Source organism: Lucilia cuprina, chromosome 6 (genome assembly GCF_022045245.1).
Source record: "Lucilia cuprina isolate Lc7/37 chromosome 6, ASM2204524v1, whole genome shotgun sequence".
In the NCBI taxonomy this organism is placed as follows: domain Eukaryota; kingdom Metazoa; phylum Arthropoda; class Insecta; order Diptera; family Calliphoridae; genus Lucilia; species Lucilia cuprina.
The window spans coordinates 63,134,780-63,157,009 of record NC_060954.1 but is presented as its reverse complement, the minus strand read 5'-3'; the positions used below and the strand labels follow the sequence as shown (position 1 = coordinate 63,157,009).

At 29.7% G+C, this 22,230-nt stretch overlaps 1 protein-coding gene across 4 annotated transcripts in view; it reads right to left on the bottom strand.

Moving 5' to 3' along the window:
* LOC111687328 (protein grainyhead) overlaps positions 1–22,230 on the bottom strand; it is a 121,756-nt gene that overhangs the window by 77,497 nt on the left and 22,029 nt on the right. The window lies entirely within an intron of this gene.

Below are 22,230 nucleotides of genomic sequence, written 5' to 3'. Positions count from 1 at the left end.
TCATTACGATAATAGTACGGACAACAACAACACCATCAGCATGAAATGCGAAACTCAATCTTCTCAAATCGATTATACTCTAAAAACATGAACAATAAGGGATCCTACTAAATAGACTTTTCATCACACACATCACACTGTATATAAAAGAGGTTCATAAGAACGTCCGTTCGTTCGAACTACATCCATACGACCCGATCAAATGAATTCATTCAAAAATTACTACAAAAAGAAACTAAAACAGAAAAAAACAAGAAGAAATTGTACTCGTATTACTGCAGTAGTAGTTGTGTATTGTATGGATATACGCTTTAGTTTGGTTGGATTTGAGTTCATTCATTCATCAGTTTTTCTTAAATATACACAACTTTATAAGTTTAAATGTTTTTACTGGTAGTATTTTTTTGCTTCATCTAGTTTTGCTGCTCTTGCTGCTGTTACTACTGCAACAGCCACTTGTCTAGTTGCAATGCGTATCTTGTTAATTCATCTCTTTGGGATGTGCTGCAAGTTGGCCAACGTCATACTGACATCCTTTGTGGGTTCCTTCTACAACTAACTTAAAGTTTATACCGCACCCATAAACAGGCAGCTGTTTTGTTTTTGTGTTTTCATTTTTCTCTTGTTTTTTTTTTTGTTCTGTTTTAAAAGCATGTAGAATATGTAGTAACTATGAATGTCTGTATGTGTGTCTGTCGGTGTGTTCATGTTAACCAAGACTATAGATTCTTTAAATATAACAAAAAATTAAGAAAAAACCTTGTTAACAAGATTGATTGGAAGTTGTTGTGTTGCCGCTAAAGCTAAAAGCTACTAGAAATAGAAATATGCAGTTGTTGTTGCCTCAAACTTTACTTAAACTTTTTTTCATAAAACATACATTTTATAATAACTATGGAAACCTTTTTTTCATTTATTTGTAACATTAAGTGCTGAGATATTTAGATAGATTCAGATAGACTCCAACTACTGTTGAATGCACCTGCTCTTTAGATTTATTCTATAAATTGAAATCTTTGTTGGCAAAAACAAAAACACCAAAAGAGAAAAAGGGGAGTCTCATATGGACGTCGTTAAGAATCTATCTATACATATACATATAACTTTTCTAACAAGACGACCAAATCAGCAGATTCTTCCGTTAAAATATTAAATTTATGCAATTTTCTCTAATTTAAAGTTTCAATTAAATTGTTATTAAAAATAAACACAATAATGATGTTGTATTTATAAAATATTATTAAATTAGATAATTTAAATTTAATACAAGGTAATACACCGATATTTTTCCTTTGTATTTTAAATTTAATATCTATTCCAAAATTTGAAGCAATTTTCACGGAGAAAATTATAATAAGCTAAAATATTAGTGTTAAAATATCGATGGAGGTACACTACAATAATTTGTAATATTTTCTTTGACTTTATATGTAATACGTAATAATTTCTCTTACTTCTTTTAACACAATATAAATAAATAAACCTTTAAAATTCTATCAAGGTTTCACCATAAACTATATATTCCGATAATTACACACCTTTTAGTCTTATCTTACGGAATAAAGGTGTGAAATATAAATGAATATAAGAGCGCAAAAAACTCAGAAGTCATTATTTAATTATAGAGCGCAAAATCGAAGCAAAAACTCTATAACCTGGAATCTTCACACATCATTTTGTCTGAGTGAAATAAGAGCAAAAACAAAACAAAAAATACCAAAACGGCAATAAAAACTTAAAAAAAAAGAATGAAAACATACATGAAAAATGACATTACAATGAAGGCAAAGAGTTGGCAATTAAATTGTCAAAATGGTGGCAAATGAAGCGAAACAAAAGAGAACACAACACACATCATTACGTAAATTTCTGTCATGGAACCGATAATTTTAAAGTAATAAAATACAGTGTTTAAATAAATCTTTAGGAGCAATAACAACTTATGATCAAAATTTATTTACGACTCTATATAGTTGATAAAAACAAAAACTTACCCTCTCTACTAGGAGGAAAAAGGATCAATAAAATAATTGTGCAATTTTTGTTTTTGTTGTTCCATTAAATTATTTACTGCTAACTCACCTGAAAAAAGAGATAAAAAGATTAACAATAACATTTAATTAAAAAAGAATAGTAAAAAATTTAATTTCTAAGCCTTAGTATCTACAACAGATATTTTTAATCACTTATTGACTTTATTTGCAACCAGAAGTCTGGAAAAGAGAATTCAATTACATATAAACCATGATTGTTTATGATTAATTATTGATTTGAGCCCTAAACTCAGGCAATTCCTTAATTTTTTTTGTAATATTTATTACTTTTGAGGTAACAGAAAGATGTTTTACACTGATTCCCATTTTAATCTGATTTCAAACGGAAATAAAGCACAATAAAGAGCACATAGTAATACATTAGACCGGCACAACTTTATAAAGAGACAAGTAGGAATTCTGTATTTAGCTTTGCAGTCATAAGTATTTTATTACAAAAAAAAAAAAAAATTAAAAAATACCAATTACACCGTACGAAAAAAGAAAAAACGTCTTTAGACAAGAACCGGATGATATACGTCTGATGCTATAAATTTAAAAGAAAAAAGTACATTTTTAAAAAAAAATATTTTAAAATGCTAATCTACTATCTATTTACTAATCAAATAATGTAAAATTTTTGTGTCAAGCCAACAAGAAGAGTTGAAAAATATTTTGTATTATTTTTATTTTACACTGTTAGGATGAAAGTCAGTCAAATTCTTATCCTTAAAAATCTATTAAAATTTTCAATATTATTTTTTTCAAAAAATGTTGAAAGATTTTTTATACATCTTTAGATCTTTACAGAATAAACTAAAAATAACACAAAATATTTTATAACTCTTTTTGTTAGCTTGACATCAAACTTGTCGTTGTTTGATCAGTTCAAGTATTTTAAAATATTTTTTGAAAAATGTACTTTATATAACTTTGAAGAAAATTAAAAAAGTACTTTTTGCAGAAGTAAAAAGTACTAAATATTCATTCAATATTCAATAAATAAAAATGTACAAAAAATGTACAAAAATTTTATTAATATAGAAAATTAAAGAAGTACATTTTGCAGAAGTAAAATGTACCAATATTTTCCTTTTATATGTTTTCAATTACACTGTGCATAACATGCTTAATTTCATGTTTCTATTTTCAATTTTATAGAAATTCAAAAGGTACATTTTCAAGAATAAAACCGTACCCAAAATGTACTATTTGATCATAGCGTGACACCATAAAGTGTCATGATGAAATGTATAAACATTTATTTGTTTAGAATTTAGAAAAGAGAAATTCTCTTGTTGCATTTTGGATTCCTTTAAAAAATGTCGTGTGTAGCTGACCTTCGGCCGGGCGCAGATGTTCTTATTTCATGGGTAATTCATGGGTAATTCGAATTCGCTAATTAAGACTTTTTTTATGAATTTTAATCCATGGACTTTATGTCATTTGGCTCTTAGACATTGTGACACTTTTAAAATTGTCAACGTTCATGTACTTTGGTTCCAATTGGTGGTTTTACTTACTTAATTTTATATTTCTAGGTTAAATATTATTGACAACTCAAAAAGTACCAGTTAAGTACGAAAAAGTACCAGAAAATAGTTCTTGTTACCAGAGTTACAAACAACTCCCCATTAATATATTTAATTTTAAAATAATTTATGTTACAATATTTATGTTAAAAAATACGATTTTCATAGGTCAGTCTAATTACAAATATAAAAACTTTACTAATGTAAAAACTTTACTTTATAAATCGCTTACGGAGAGTAATACAATGAAGGGGGCACAAAGACAATTACAGCAAGAGAAGAAGAAGAAAGGAAGGAAGGAAACAGTGTAACCTAGAAGTGAATACAAAATATTGTAGTTTGTTATCTGATGCAATGCAAAAAACAATTTGGCAAACAGCGTGATATTAACAACAACAACACTGCAACAACTATTTTTAAAAACACACACACACAATAAAAAAATATAACTAACAAAAATTAAAAGTTTAAAGAACAGCATGCTTTAAGTTGAAAATTTTTCAATTTTTTACCGTCAATTTGTTAAAAAAAAAGAAAGAAAATATGTACATACAACTACAACTACATAATGTATAGAATATATTGCTAACAAGCTGTGTTCTTTCTTACCAAACAACCAATACAACAAACAATAGAAAACAACAACAATAATAAGAAATAATAAAAAGGATTATTGAAAATATATTTATATTTGCCATAATAGAAGAAAAGGAAAGATGTGAACAAACTATTAAAGTATTTAAATAATAAATTCTTTAAATAAAGTATGTCATTTATTTACATTTGACAACATTCTCCCAAAAGAAGCAATTAGTGAGGTGTTTATCATAAACAGTTAAATATTTTTATTTATTCATTGTTTTAATTGTTGGATTTTTTGTGCAGGTGCGTTTAGAACGTAGAATAATATTTTTCAAAAAAAAAAACGTCCAACAACAAAATCTTTATGTGTATGACTACAATTGCAATTAATTGCAAATTGATTCGTTTTTTTTTACATCATTTCAAACAATTCTCACTTATTGGCCATAACGACAATCGCACACTAATACACATTTGTACGTAAATGTACAAATGCAGTTTGGCTGGCAGACAGACAAACGTGACATTACCACAAATATACTCGTTTATCATTTTTTTCTTATTTTTACGTACTACGGTTGCGAATGCGTTAAATGCACGCAATTTCATTTACATGGTTCTTTGTCCCTCTGCTCTTCTTTAGCTTCTTTCTTCCATCTTCAACACTAAATTGCGTGGTATTTTATAAGTTTGGCGTGGCAGCCATTCAATGGATTTTAGTTGTTATAATAAGTAATATCGATCTTAACAACTTAATACACTGTTTAGCTGTTTAGTTGGTTAAAGACTAAAAGGCACTTTTAAGTTTAATCAAATCGTTTTTCGTTTCAATTTTTCCTTAAACCTGTGCTACGTTTCCCTTCGCCACATAACTTCTGCTGCTGCTCCTAACCAAGGATCACTCTTGATGAGTGTCTTTACATATCAACAAGATTTTGTTTAAAAAAGGCCGCTAAGTAAGAAAAAAAAAACACATACATACTTTCCACTTGCAACATGCCGCATATAAAAAATAAATATATATACATACATACACATATGTGTGTATACCAAACAGATTCCAGTCGATCAGTGTAAAGCGTAAAAATATATAAATCCATTGAATTTATGCATTCATGATTTTAAGCTAAAGACTATAGTGCATAAAATCGTAACGTTTATGATGCACTTACATTACGATTTCCTAAACTATAAAATATACAAATTTACATTCATTCATACACACACATCTCAGGCTTACCACATTTATGAAGTAGCATTTCATATTCTTGTAGATACGATGCATACTAACGCATGAATCGGTGTTTGTTTTAAAGAAAAAAATATCAATTCATACCATACAGATTTAAATATGGCTGTGTCTATGCCTTAGTTGGCAAGAGGGTTTGTGTCACTTGATGTTTAAAATTGAACTCTGGAAATTTTTAATAAAGCATTTATATTTGAAAATTTTTCAAATTTGATTTTGATACGTATATGTCTATGGCTGTGTCTATGCCTTAGTTGGCAAGAGGGTTTGTGTCACTTGATGTTTAAAATTGAACTTTGGAAATTTTTAATAAAGCATTTATATTTGAAAATTTTTCAAATTTGATTTTGATACGTATATAAAACATCATTAGTTTTTAAGCCTACAGTTTATGCCATAAAGTATGCAACAAATAAATGCCATAAACTATGCTAGAAATAACAATACCTTTGAAAATTTCTTATTAAAAAATTTGCAAGTGTAATTGACGAAACTTCAATTAAAATTACAAGTAATTGGTTATTGCTCAATTACATATTACAAGTGAACGTAATTGAAAAAAACATCAATTAGAATTACAAATGAATGTAATTGATTATAGTTCAGTTATACATTACAAGTAATTGTAATTGACCATGTAATGAATTACCTTAAGTATTTACTTATGATTTTATACACTAGAAGTTAACGGTTGTTACAACATATACTAACACGACAATTGGATCTCCGCTTCGGAACGACCCGATTCTCAAACGGTCAAAGATTGTAAACTAAACAACAGCTGTATCAACCGGAAGTTTTTTTCCCCAAGGAAACATATACTTTATGATTCTAAATCAGGGATGGACAGAATTTAATATTAAGAGCATTTTTCATACCCAGCAAAAATTAAACGAAGTACTTCCAAAAGAATATCATTTATCACCGCAGTAAAAGTAGCACTAAGTGAATTTGTTTACCCTACAAATTCAAAAGAAGTGAAAAGAATCCCATTTTTAATGGTATATTTTTTGTACTAAAATTTTTTAATTAAACCAATTTTATTTTGGAGTTAGTTGGTTGGTTGGAGTAAATTCTATTTATCGCAGATATACATAATTTGTTTAATAAACCATTGATAAATTGTTGTTGTATAATGATGTAGAAAATTAAATTTAAATTCTGAAAATGTTGAAAGTTTAATTGTTCTTTGGTTAGTGGGATATGGATAAGAATTTTTTTATACTAGAACATTTTCCAAACGAATACACCTGTCGTTGTCATCATTTCTTTTAATATTTGTTCATTTTTTTATTTATAAATTTATTTTGTACGATCTACAAAATAAAAAATCGCATTGTGCATTTACCATTCCATTATGTGGTGGAGTGAGAGCCTGAGATGAAAACACAACCATAAAGAAATTGTTTATTATAATTATAAAAAGTCTTCTTCTTCTGTGGCAAACATTTTTAAGGAAAACTAAAGTGTATCTTAAACGTGACCATGGCCAAGATGAACATCTTTTTGTCTTTTGTTGTTCTTTTTTGTTGGTTTTCTCTATCTGGATTTTTTTAAGTTGAAAAGGAAGAAATCAACTCGCATTAGTTTTAAAAAAAAAATACTCATACTGGATGAAAATGTTTTGTATGGTAAATGGTATGTATGATGCTGATGATGATGATTTCGTTGGTCGGCCTGTTGGTTGTTTGTTTGGTTCGCTGTATCTATAAGTACGCCAGGATTAACGGCGCCATATTCATTAATATTATGTGCTTCATCTTTGGCCTGCCATCGTCATCTATGCTTCAAATAAAATGAACAGTAGTATGCTCAAAACATTTTATAGACTCATGAAATTGAAATTATATTAAGTTTTTTCTGCCAAACTCAAAAATATATAATAATTTTATTATATTGCTTGTAACGTTTGAAAATATTTGTCGAATACTCTTTCGCTATAAAGATGATTTAAAAAGCCTAATATTTAATTGTCTGCAGTTTACAGTATAACTCTTCTCTACCCCAATGATCAAAATGACTTTCAGTAGCGATATTTAAGATTCGCCACTGACCATTAAAATATAAATTTTTTTCCTTTATTTTAGTTTTACTTCTTGTCTTTCATAATGTCAATTTAGTTGGTTGTTGACTCTATCAATGTTTCTAGTATATTATTGTTTATAAACGTTTGGCTTTATTCTTTATTTCTCTCCATCTGCTAGTTTAATTAAATAAGGCTTCTAGCAGTGACCACTATTCGCAATTAGAATAAGGAAGGCATAAAGAAATATTTTACAATAAAAAGGCGATAGTAAAATATTAAATTTAAGATTATTATTTAATAAACAATTGCATTAATGTGAAAATTATTTAAAGCCTTTGATTCTTTTAAATTAGATAAATTGTTGCTACTGACCCATTATTCAGAATATAATTTTGACATAAATCTTAATTAAAATATCTAATAGAAAAATGTTATCGAATGATTAACGAGCTTAGAACAAAAATGTAATCTTTCGTCAATGTAAATTTCATTGAACAAATTAAATCAAGTTTGTTGTCTAAGTCTTTTGTTTTACTAGAGCATTTGCGAAATGCAGGCAGGCAATGGCATTAATATTTGAGTGTGTGCTTGTGCTTGTGTTTGTGTTGAAAATGATTTATTTTATGCACTTGCATTAAAGGTTCTGATTTAAATTATTTTCTGAATTTCGTTTAAATATATTTATTATTATTTTTTGTCTGAAATACGGTCATTGATCATATTTCTCTCACTTTACCTCCCTCATCATTTTAGTTTGTTATTATTTAAATGAGTGGAAAGAAATCCATTATACCGCCAATTAGACAGTGGCTATTATTTTCAAACTGCCACTTGGCATTCAAAGCGTTTAATAACTAACAAAAAAACTGCCAGAAATAAGTGTTGCTGTATAGAAAAAAACTAACTAAACTAACTAAATAGTCCGGTAAGATTCCAGCCACATCACAAGCCAGCATAACGCCTGATAATAACACAGACCGCAATTGATAATGCTGCTGAAGATGTTGATGATGGTGGCGGTAAACACTACAAACACACACACACACACTAATAGTGTTAGTGGCAAAAGAGGCAGCTAAAGATTGCAAGTTTAAACATAGTTTTGCTACTGATTGTAGCAACAAATGATTTGTACAACCCAAGCAGGACGTTGTTTAAACGATTTTCGTTGTTGTTGTTAGATCTTATTTAACAACAACAACTAAAATTAGATGTATAAAACACAAGTGAAAAATGTGTTTAGCTTCTGTATAAAATTTAACAGTTTAGAAAAGGTAAGGTAAAACACCAGGTTTGTTCGCCTCTCTGCCGATCGAACAACCAACCAACCGATTGCTATGTATTTATATACCTGTACATTAAATTTAAGATTGCATTTTAATAAAATATTTCATAATCATAAATTTATATGTATAAAGGCAAAAAAACATAATAATAACAACAGCAATGTATGTATGATTGTCGATACTACAACAAGGATAATATTCTATTCATTAGGGCAGTACGCACTTAGATTATAAAAATTTTCATTTTATAAAAAAAAACTTTTAAAATTTTTACTAAAACTTTAATTTCTAAATACAGTCGAGTTTTGACCAAACATCCGATTTTCTCGAATATATTTATCTGCTTTAATAACTTCAAATGTCAACCAATGATACATACAATAAAAAAATAATATTTTGAATAATTTTTCTTCTCGATTATTTCATTTTGTATGTAATTGAAAATCGATTTGATTTTGATCCAGTCTAATGAATTTTTTCTTAATTTGGCTCACGAGTAGAAAATCGAATCTAGATTGAATTTTTTTTGTTCGTGTAAGTTCAGTCATTGTATTTGCTACACAAACACTATTACTACTATTTAATAATTTAGGGTGGCTGTTGTTGTCTTCTGTTATTTTTATTATTCTGCAGAATGTTGTAAAAAAGATCGTACTTACTACTAGCAACAGAGGTGGCTGTGGCAGTAGCTCTATGAAATAACTAAAACAGAGTGAAAAACTAAAAGCCAAAAAAACTAATAACAATAATAATAATGATTTTTTTCATGCTGGGGAAACAACGCATACAGACACAATACGCCCAAAGCTACTGCTACCGTAGCAAAACTGATAATTTCAATTGATTAATTGCCAGTTTATGGCCAGCGCACCAATTTATCTTTGCTAAGCAATCATTTTTTTCATTTTTTTTTTTTTTTTTCGAATTCATTGGTTTCATTCTTTTAGTGTTTTTAGTCTATCATCTTAAAAGTTAGTTAGTAGCATGAGCATGTTGTTTATGTTGGAAAATTTAAAATTTTTTGTTTAATTTGTTTTTTTTTTTCTTAATTCCAACAGCTGAGCTTTACAGAAGAATTTTAATGCTTGTTATGATTTTTCAATTTAAATTATTTTTTACATTATATTTTTTATTTTTATCATATTATTTTTGTTGTTAAATTTTTAGCATTTAGTAAATTTAAACTACAATACAATTTAAGGCTTGATAAGCTCAATATAATAACGGATTCTTATTAATTTAAACTTTTATGGTTCTGCGTTTAAAGTTTAAAATTTTATACAAGTGCATCGTCATCGCGATCAGCTTTATTTCACATCAAAAATCGCATTTCCTTCCTTGATCATTGAGCCATCATATTAATCACAATACAAAAGTATCATAATATGATTGCTGTTTACTTGGCGACTGTTTTTATCTTGAAATATTAAGAAGAAGAATAAAAAAAATTTAACAAACATTTCATAAATAAATTAGCCATGGTAAGAGCTTGTTGCTTGGTTGTAGGTTGTTGGTAATACTTTTCATGTGTTTATTGTTATTGTTGGAGAAAATATTCAATGTACATAAATATGTATGTGTATATGTCTGAATGTGGGAAAGATGCATGTGTTTATATGTGATTCTTTTCCTTTTACTTTTGCCACATTTGCTAGAGTGTGTGTCTTTTAGCAATATCATTATCATCCACATCAGTACAAAACAATCCCATCAATGTCAGCAACTAAAGGGAGAGTGTATGTTTGTATGTCTAAAAACAACGAGACTAAGCCAATCATTCCCTTTATATCTATCTGTTTGTACTGGTGCAACAGCATAAAATTAATAAAAATAATGATTAGTTAGTTTGTTGCGAAATTCGAACACCCTTTAACATACGATCTTTAGAGAAATAAACTATGATCAACAAAGATCTAAACTTCACTCAGTTACAAATTATTAATTAAGCGATGGATTAAATTTAAACTAAAGCAATAATCCCATACCAAAGCAAGATTAGCAATTAATCAAACGTTATAATAGACTAGACTTTAGTCTTCAGTATAAACTAGATTATACACTAGACTATAGACTACACTATACACTAGACTATAGACTAGACTATAGACTAGACTATAGCTAGACTATAGACTAGACTATAGAATAGACTATAGACTAGACTATAGACTAGACTATAGACTAGACTATAGACTAGACTATAGACTAGACTATAGACTAGACTATAGACTAGACTATAGACTAGACTATAGACTAGACTATAGACTAGACTATAGACTAGACTATAGACTACACTATAGACTACACTATAGACTAGACTATAGACTAGACTATAGTATAGACTATAGACTAGACTATAGTATAGACTATAGACTAGACTATAGACTAGACTATAGTATAGACTATAGACTAGACTATAGACTAAACTATAGACTAGACTATAGACTGGACTATAGACTAGACTATAGACTAGACTATAGACTAGACTATAGTCTAGGTTATAGACTAGACTATAGTCTAGACTATAGACTAGACTATAGAATAGACTATATATTAGACTATATACTAGACTATAGAATAGACTATAGACTAGACTTGAAAAGGTTTCAAAAACTATTTTATAACAGATTTCACTGCTTAATTGGTATTTATATAAGTGCAAAGCTTAAATTTGGCGCGATACCTTCAGACCCCACAGAGTTTTCAACAAACATGGGTTGAAACAAGTAATATTTCTGACAGTTACACATGGATGACAAAACTAATATAACTTCAACGTTATATAAAACAAATCCCAAAAAAAGATAAAAATGAGAAGACAAAAAAAAAACAAATATGTCCGTTCATGCGTGTTGTGATGAATTGACGTGCATCTCGAATTCATGTTGAATAATGTCATTTCAAGTTTAAGCTTATTTTAACTTTAATATTTTCGGCTAAAATCTGCTTCTTCATTTTTTGTATGTTACATTTGATTGACATTTAATTTAAATGCATTTTGGGTTAACCTTTCCAATTTTCAGCAGGAGATCATGGCTTATTGTTTTTGTTTTACAACAATGCTGTTGTTATTGTTTCTTTAAAAAAATGAAACTAAAATAATATCCTTTTTATTTAACAAAATACGGTTAATAACACACATACACACACTCACACACAAATACTTGTAATAATGGACTGTATGCAGTTCAATGATGATGTTTCGTAAGAAACTTAAAGAAATCTTTTCGAACTTTTCTTAGATCTTTTTACATTTATTCCGCTTATAAGCCACAATTATCGCAAGACAACGACATACATACATATGTTTGTATGCATGAAAGAGGAACGGAGAAAGATAAATTTGGTCAGCCTCATTGTTTGTTTTTTTATTTTATTTATTTATTTTAATTTTTTTGTTATTTGTTGCATTGACCCCATTTTGTTTGGTATTTTATTTTCATTTTTCTCTTTTCCTTTTTATTTTGGAGCTTGTTTAAATCTGCCAAGATTTATGAGCTCCTGAAACTGTTAACAAACGTGTGCTAAATTAGTTTTATTTCCCCCTTTAATCTTTTCCCTCCATTCTTTCTAGTCTCTTTTTGTTCACATTGCTGCTGCTGTTGATTATTATGCATTAAATTGAGGGGGAACCAATACCTTGAGTTTTTTGCTTAATCTGAAATCCCTACACATTGTTGCATTGATAAATGTGGGAATTTTTCCGTTAACGATGGGCTTGGCTTTATATTGTATTGAGTTATTGACGTAAAAAAGAACATTATGAATATTTTTTATAATGGTAAATACATAGACCATTAACAATTAATCACTTTCATTTAGGATAACTGTTTTAAAGTAATTAATATAATTTATTGTTAAAATTTTCTTTATTACTCATACGTCATGATAAATACGGGGTCGTATGAAGAATGAAGGTTGAACTATTTATCACTTAAACATTTTGTAAAGGGTATTTTAGATAATTTGAATGTTAATAGCGCTTATGACGGGTTAAGATTTGTATATATAGAGGATACTGTCAAAAATTTAAATATCTGAATCTGTAGAATCTACTCTTAGATTTATGTAATTATTTACTTTTAGCGGATGTTGTTTTAAAAATAGTGTTTTTTTTTAATTTATTTTTAATTTTAAATAGAACATTTTACTATTCTTCATTTTTAATTAGCTGCCAAACTAATTTGCATACTGATCATACATATTTACTTGTAGAAAAAGATACCAAAAGAAAAATAAAGTATAATCGATGAAAATGTAGATGAAGCCTAATGGAGGCTTGAAGCAAGTGTTGCCCATCAAATGTGACTCATTTGCAGAAAAAATACGTTTTAGCGGTTCGCGGGAAATTTTGGAAAATTTTAACCAGAGTTTGAAATAAAAATTGAATATTTTACATATTACTATAGTCTAATATTAAGCCTGTGTACAATCTAGTCCACACTATAGATCTACAGTCAAGTATCTAGTCTCGACAATATTTTTATGTATTGTATGTATATGTATAAATTTAAGTCTAGTCTAAAATCAAGTCTATAGTTTATTCTATAGTCTTGTTCATAGTCTAGTTTATAGGCAAGATTTAGTCAAATCTATGATATAGTCTACGATCAAAAGTCTAGTGTATAGTTTGGACTATTTGCGGTAGTCTAGTTTATAGTCGAGATTTAATAATCTTAATTTAAGGGTTAAAAAATTTAAAAGGTTTCTAGCTGTTTTCGTGACATGGTTTAACGGAAATGGTGGAAAATATTGACAACACTACTTAAAGCATCGCGCGATTGATGATTTGAATATGGGGAAGAGAGAAGTGTAATGTTTTGAAAATTAACGATTTTGCAAAGTATTACAGTCATTGACAGCTATAAATGCAACAAAAACTGGCAGCCAAAGACCACGAAGTGGATGGAATTAGTGCTTCCTACTTTCAGGGAAAATGGTGAGACAACAGGATTCGGTGGAAAGTATAAATCGGTATACTCGGTACAAAGCATGACATATACGTAGTTACGTATATACATATGTATGTACGTTTGTATAAATAAGTCTAATACAAGTGACAGCCATCTTAGAAATGCATTAAATATTCTTGGAAGAGGAGTATACAGTACGACGACGACATCAAATGGAAATTTTTTAATTGATGTTACATTGAGAGGTATGTAAGAATGTTTGTACGTATGTATGTATATGTAAATAGAAAAAATCTAACAATTTGCAGTAAGTTCGTTAGTAATTTCTCTGTAGTATCAGCAATGTTGCAAAAAGGATGCTGAAGCAAAAAATATAAAAAAACATGAAAATATGCAAAAATATAAAACTTGATGCGTGTTGTTGCATTTGAATTATTGCATGCAATATTATAACACATAAACGGACTGTTGTATGGATCGACAGACAGACAGACATACATACATACACCAATAGACGGATAGATGGTTGAAGGAAAGAAACATTTTTCCGTCTGTCTGTCTGTCTATTTCTTTACGTTGCGAACTACAAACGCAACGAATTAATTATCGCACGCGTATTCAATGTCAGCTTTGCATGCATATCATTCATTTTGGGGGGAAGAAAGACAAAATATCTATCTCTGTAAATGTCCATGTCCCATCATGCATGCTGCCACACGACTAAAAAGAGAGCATTTCATTAAATATTTCATTTGGCAACGGCCAGCCATTTGCCTGGATTATTTATTTACTTTATTTATTTTGTCGTTATTAAAAATTTGAAATATTTTTTTTCCTATTTTATTTGTTGGCTTGTTTTCTCAAAAATACTGTATGTTGGCCTAGTTTGGTCGTTTGTGGCTTTTTAGTCAATGTTTTATATCTAACGGTATTTTATGTTTGACTCTTTACATAAAATTTGTTTTTTTTTTATTGTATTTTTTATTTTTGTTATTTCGTCGCTGTCGTCTTACCAACATTTTAACGAGTTGAATTATTTATATCTATAGCAACATAACAACAACAGCAACTGCAACAATAAGAAAAACAAAATAATCGAATGTCATAACATGCGTTCCTTCGCTGTTGCTTGGTTTTTATGGTTTATTTGAATTTTATTTGCATCTTTTTCCATTATTTTCTTTTTTTGTTCTCAAACAATTTCTCCGCTTTGCCCAAAGTTTTGACTGGCTGTAATAAACGAAAAACATGTCAAGTGTCACCGTGGTCAAATGGGAGACACCAGCCAATATGTTGAGATAAATTTGCCAAGCGTCAAAGACCATGTTCAGCCTCAACACAAGTTATATTTGTCTATCTTTTTGTTGTTATTTTGCATGTGACTCTTCTAACTTTTTCTGATATTCTGCTGTGTGTGAACGAACGCGTGACAAGAGACACATGTGCACTTCAACTCCTCGCCCAAACAAACAACAAAGCAAAAACATCATATTTATTCCCCCAAAAATAAAATTTTAAATAAAATGTGAAGAAAAGAAAAACCCAATCATGGTTTCCACGATTCTATGAAAATGTAATTTGTCGCTATCCGTTCTACGTCAATAATTGTTTTCATGGGATAGTTTAATATTAGCTGTAGTCAGTGTTTTGCATGAAAAAAAATTCTAATACTTGTCATAACATTAGGGTAGTTCCGTTATTAAACAATTATTATATTAAAACAAAACTTAAAACTTATTTCAATGGTAAATCATTTAAAACAAAATTAATGTTTATAATCATAGGGTCTTATTCATTTCGTTATAAGTATTTATTAAGTTGTAGCAATATAAAAACGAAAAAATTCCTTACTTGTCAAAATAATGTATATAATTCCCTAAATGGACTATGTAATGTTCGTATTACATGCATCCTCTGTAATAATATCAATTCATTGAATTTAAAAGAAATAAAATAAGATTTCTCTACCAATACAAAAACAAAATGCATCCGTAAAATACTTTTCCACTTTGTCAAACTGCTATCTCAATAGGTTTGTTAGTGGTCAAAATCATCTACAACAAACTTAAAAAAACACAAAACTTATTATAAAAGCCGTTAAACTTTACACCGCACAATTTCATGAGAATTTAACATCTTTTTTATTTGCTGCAAGCAGTTGCGCACAGTGTGTTACAGACATCCTGCCTCCCCCTCCAACAAATCGTTTTGTTTGTTTTCATACGCCACATAAATTTGGGAATACTTTTCGAGATTTTCTTTTTTTTTTCTTACAGCAATTAATTGTTTATTATACGCCCATACATTTATTGATGGTTGGTTGGTTTGAAGTGAATTGAATTACACAGGGTATTGTAAATACACTGGGAAAAAACAAAGCAGTTTTTAAACAATATTTACTGTTTAAAATTTTCATATTTAAGGTTAATTTTTCATATTTTTTTAATTTACACAGTCTTTTAATCAAGTCTCACATTTTTAAGTGTAGAATTGCAACAACATTGTTTTATATTTTACAACCTAAAGCATATAATTTTATTGGTTTGTGTTTTTATGCGTTTTACTAATTTTGTTTGCAGCAAAGGACTCCAAAAAACCTAAATTTAATGGTTGATAATTAGAAACTTTTAAGAGAGTTTAAGCTGCATGGGAGATTGTCGTATAAGTTGCAAATTTATTGATACCCTACGACAGATATAATAGACTTTTGTAAGTTTAGTCCAATCTATATTCTAGTCTATAATCTTGTCTATAGTCTAGTCTATAGTCTAGTCTATAGTCTAGTCTATAGTCTAGTCTATAGTCTAGTCTATAGTCTAGTCTATAGTCTAGTCTATAGTCTAGTCTATAGTCTAGTCTATAGTCTAGTCTATAGTCTAGTCTATAGTCTAGTCTATAGTCTAGTCTATAGTCTAGTCTATAGTCTAGTCTATAGTCTAGTCTATAGTCTAGTCTATAGTCTAATCTATAGTTTAGTCCTTATTCCTTATAAATAAATTCCGATACAAATTTTAAAGTAACAATTAGAGTTGACCCCTCGAAGGTGTATGTATACAACTTCCAAGAGTGTTGGTTATCTGATAAAAATCTAATTATTCAAAAAAAGCCATAAACAATCATGAGCAACTGTGGCTCATAATCATTTGCATACATTTGTAACTTGATGTTCTCTGTTTTGTACTCATTTGCTTGTTTCTTTTTTTTTTGAAGGTGAATAAATCCTGTATAGAATGTATGGGTAAGCTTGATAATAGCAATCATTTATGTAGATACATATTGTTTAACAATCAAACAATCGATACCCATAAAGCATTAAAAAGAAAAAAAGAACAAGAGAAAAGAAAACGCCAAAATGGCAGAAAAAAGAATAACAATGCAAAACTATCTAAATAAAGGTCTCACTTAACTGGCCACCTCTTTTTATAGTTTTTCATTTTATGTTTTTATGTACAACAAATACAAGCCACCATATCGAGCATACTATTCTCCCATTAGTTGGGGCAGCGCTGCAGATTTATCATTTCAATGATTAATGAGCCGCTGTTGCGAAATAATTGGAAAACATTGCTAAGCAACATCTTGTTGTACATGAAATTGCCAGCAACATTCAGACACGACTCCTATACGTATGTATGTATCTAGATGCATAACAACGCACATATAGGTAGGTATTTATATGTATGCATGCATATACTAACGCCCCAGGATACAACGGAGTTTCATCCAACTAACAATAATGCACATAATAGTAAGTAAGTGCATTCATATACATATATTGTTACTGTTGGTGATGTTGCTGTGCAGTAAATGTGTGTTTGAGTATGTGCTTGAATTGGTGATTTTTATCGCGCCTGCAATCATATGAGATGAGACGCATAATCAGACTCACTTGATGAATGGTTGGTCACATTAATACGGAATTTCGGTCTAATTGGAATGCAACAACAAATTTGTCGCTACAGACGGTTGATGGTGACCAAACAGAAGGAAATACTTAATACAACATGCAGCAAGTAAGCGACACCTAAAAAAAACAAAACATAAGCGTATGTTTGGTTGTTTTGGTGGCGCCAATTGGCCTCAACTCATTAGAGGTTTCACGATTTTGCAGTTTTATTTATTTGTTTATTTAAATACAGCTCAGACATGCAAATGAATCGAATTTCATTTAGCTTGTTGTGCCGCAAAACAAGATTCGTACCGATCAGATTTAAAACTTCTATGGACAACAATCATCATCTTCATCGTTCTCCTTCCTCATTCTCATCACTATTAACAAGCTCAAAATCTGCTCTATACTTATGCATAGAACAAAAACTAGACAAAAGAAAAAAATAAAATCAATTACGAATTTATTACGCTTTGATATGGCAGATAACGTTATAAAATCTATCTTCCAGACCACAAAATAAATAAAAAGAAAAAAAATATACAACAAAAACTTCCTTCTACACGCACTGTTATTCGCCAAATATCGAAACCAAATATAAGATGTGCCTCTAACAGCTTTAACCATATAGAGCTTATGCCACATGTTTCTTGGTTTTTTCGCCAATCGTTCTTTTAAAGTTTGCTTTTTTTTCTCGTAGTTTGTTGTCAGTTTGTTTTGTTTTCGGTATCAGTGTCTTGCAGATAACTGGATTATTTTAAACTGATACAAGCGTATATATGTATATGTATTTTGGCTATCATTGCACTCGTATTCGTATCGTTTTTACGATATGTATCACATCGTCTTAGGCCAGCATTAACGATGACCAAGATCAAGAGCATATGAAAAGCGTGAAATGCCAATTCCAATACTGCAACACCGAGTAAAATATTTTTCAAACACTTAAAATCCAAAATAGCCATCTTTTCGTATTCCTTGTAATTTCACCTTGTGGTTTTCAAAAGAGAAAGATGGAGAAAGAGAGACAGGAACGAGTGACATCTAACAAGACATTGCAATGCAATAAGGCATCCTGTGTTCATACCGCTATACAACCGCAACACAACAATATTCGATGTTTTGAACGATCAAACGAACGTGTTTTAAACAAAAGTCTTTAAAGTCGCTAAGAACTTAATGAGTTTTACTTTTTAATAAGACTTTGTGGATTTTAAATTGAATACCTAATTTTAAAAATATGTTTGGAAGTATTAAATAGAAAAAGTTTACGGTTTTCACAAAACATATACATAAATATTATTTCAGTTTATAACTTAAGGTTGTAGCATATTTGAAGAAACCAATTGTAAAGCAAAGATTTTTCTTTAACATTAACTAAAACATTTAAAATTAGTTATCAATTAAATCATGCAATTTGTTTATTTAGAATTAGTTAAGTGTAATTCAAAACAAATAATTAAATAACACATTTTTGAGTACTTATATAAATTATAATTAATAAAATATATTTAAAACCCCCGCAAATAATAATTAAATAGAAAATAATTGCAAAAACTAAAACCTAAAAAGCTTTAAACGCATGTAGTATGTAGGTGTCAGTCAGTTAAAGACTAATGCAAGGTAAACTTTTATTATCGAAACACAAAAGCATCAATTGCAGTTGCATTGCAGCAACAGTTACATTTGCCACTCGAACCAAATAAACATTTAGTGGAAAAACAAAAAAAAAACTCTCTATAAAAGTTAAAATATTTTATAGTTTTTGGTATGCCAATAACTAAATGACGGCGCTTAAACATTAACGGACGCGTATAATAGACGCTTAATTATTATTTATTACGCGAAATTGGTGCAAAACTGTATATTTTTTGTCGTTACAGGCTGACTGTTCAAATTACTGGCTGCTTGGCTGTGGTCTACACAAATCTTAAGTGTTTGCATACCAATACAGCGTCCATTTGTTGGACGTACAAGCAAACCCCATTTATTGTATGTTGTTAACGTGTGAGTGTTTGTGTTTAAACATCAAATTGGCTGCAATAATCTGAAATTTAAGAATAAGGGTGCCCCCAGCAGCCGACACCTGTGTGCTGATATTTATTTTTAACAATTTCAAAATTTACAATTATCTATCTACCTTGGCTTATAAAGTGATACAAACGGATACACAAACAAACAACAAATGAAACAAACGGATATACAGACAGACATACTGGCCGACAAACTGACACACAAACCAAATGAACAGCATTAATCAGACCAGGGCACCTGAATGTTTCGTTGTCGTACATTGTACCAAACCAAATGAAAGAAAAAATATGAAAATAATAATTTCATTGTTTCGATTACACAACAATCTTATAAGAGTATAAAGTAGTAAATCGTAAATCAGACTTTATGTTCCGACACTGACACGTTACACGGTTGGACACAGTGTTGCAAGTACAGGTAAAAAAAAAATGATTTATTTACCAATTTAATAAAAAAAATTGTATTTACAACAACTAACAAATTCAATCATCATTTGTAAACAATGAGAATATGGGTGTGTGGCAGAGATTTGTAATTATTCGACACAAATGTCAAGATCCTAAGATTTCATAATCGCATATTTTGCTCTACATGATCGATTCTTAAATATTTACATAAAAAGTTATTTAAAAAATCAATAATCAAAATTTTATTTTTAAATGTTCATTAAATTTAAAGTAATCTTTATGCGGCCCTAAACATTTCACATTTCATTTATTTCGCTTAGAGCTTTTGAGCTTATAATTATGTTAAATGTTGTTAAATGTAGTATTTCTAGAAACCTAGTTTTATAAGTATGTAATACTGGCGATTTTCATGAAGATTGGGTTTATTTTCATCTTAGCCCTTCTGAAAATAATTTGAAGTTTAAACTACACTTAAAAGCACAAATAAACATAATTTTTAAGGAGTAGCCCATATTTTTCCCTGCCCACATGTAAACCCTCTTTTAGAAAATATTTTTTTGTATTTTTTTTTTTTTTTGACTTAAGACAACACCACATTTTTAACATATTCACTGATGTAGGGCATCATATAGACGGCCACGACCGACTATACATTCTTACTTGTTTTAGCAATCGAAGCATGCAACCTTTTTTTATTTATTTTGTCTAATTCTTTTCTTTAGTAAATACTATTCCTAAGTTGCATGTTTTAGGAAGTACGAATAAATATCAGAACTTTAATTTGCATCTGCCCCTGTTTGAAAATTTTAAATGTACGGATATACACACACATACACCCATAAACAAACAGTAGATACATTTTATTCTAGGTTAAATGATAAATTGCATGCATTGCTGGAAGTCAATCGTATAAAATCTACGCAGCTGCGTCATGCAAACCTTTTGGAAGTAAACATCGTTGAATTTGATCTCAGTTGCAAAAGCAATTCATGCTCAGTTTAGAGTTGTATTAAAATGCTATTCGGTTCATATTTTATGTACGTTTATCTGTACACTGAAATATGGCATATTCCTCATGCAATCCATCTCTCACACATCGAGTACTTCTAAAATGGATGCGGGGACTTTTCTCATCATCATCATCAACATCAGCATCATCACTGTCCTCAACCCCATCCACAGAAACATCATCATAGAAAGAACAACAACCACTGTAGTGTTGCTACATTGCGGAAATGCAATTTTGTCATTATTTATGGATGTATAAATCGGTCGCATGGCTGAAAGATGGATAGTTTGTTGCTTGGATGGATGGTCGTAGACTGAATAAAGGAATGAATGAATAAACGAATGGGACGTTGGAAGCATGGATAGATAAAGCACTGCGCTAGGGAGAGTTTTAAAGCGCATACATATAGAATTTAAAAATGTTTGGATGCATCTATAATATAATATACGAGTACACTGACCAAATATATTTAGATGCACTCTAAGCATTTTCACTTTAAGTTTAATGGTAATTCAGCCACTATAGCTAACGGTTAAAGTTTTTAGAATAATTTCTATTCAAATTTTTATTACCAACATTATGTTGCTGCTGACGATGATGACGATCACCAACACTGGCACCACCAGCAGTAGCAGTTTGCAATAAACAGTATTTGCCAGCATTTGTGGCATGAACAGTAAGAGTAACAGTAACACCACAACAAACCGAACTGCAAGGCAAAATGAAAAAAATACATCTCATGCAAGGAGTTACATCCAACTGCAATTCACAGTTGTTTTTTTATTTGTTTAATTTTTCGATTTTTTCTTTTTTAATCAAACACAAGAAAACAGATCCGGGCGCGCCTACTTAAAAATTCGTAGCACATCAAATGTGTTCAAACGACAAGCCATTAAGAAAGAGATGCTACAATATACCAAGTGAAGTTGCATGATGCAGACTTTGGAGTATGTATTCGTATAAATAAATAAACATACATACGTTGTACATACATATCTGTTTGTGTGTAAAGTTATTTGCAACATTCAAACAGCAAACGGTACATATGTCCAGTATAGCATATAATGTTGTTGTTGTTGTTGCAGTTGTAATTGCCGTTGCAGTCTAAACTGTAGCCGGAGACATGTAAAAAGCTAATTAACAGCCTCATGAAACTAACGAGATGTAAAGCGTACAAGCAACAAGATGAAGCTGGCTTTTTGGAGACACACACACACACACACAACACATTAACAATTTTACCAAAGTCTTAGAATTGGTATTTTTACGAGTA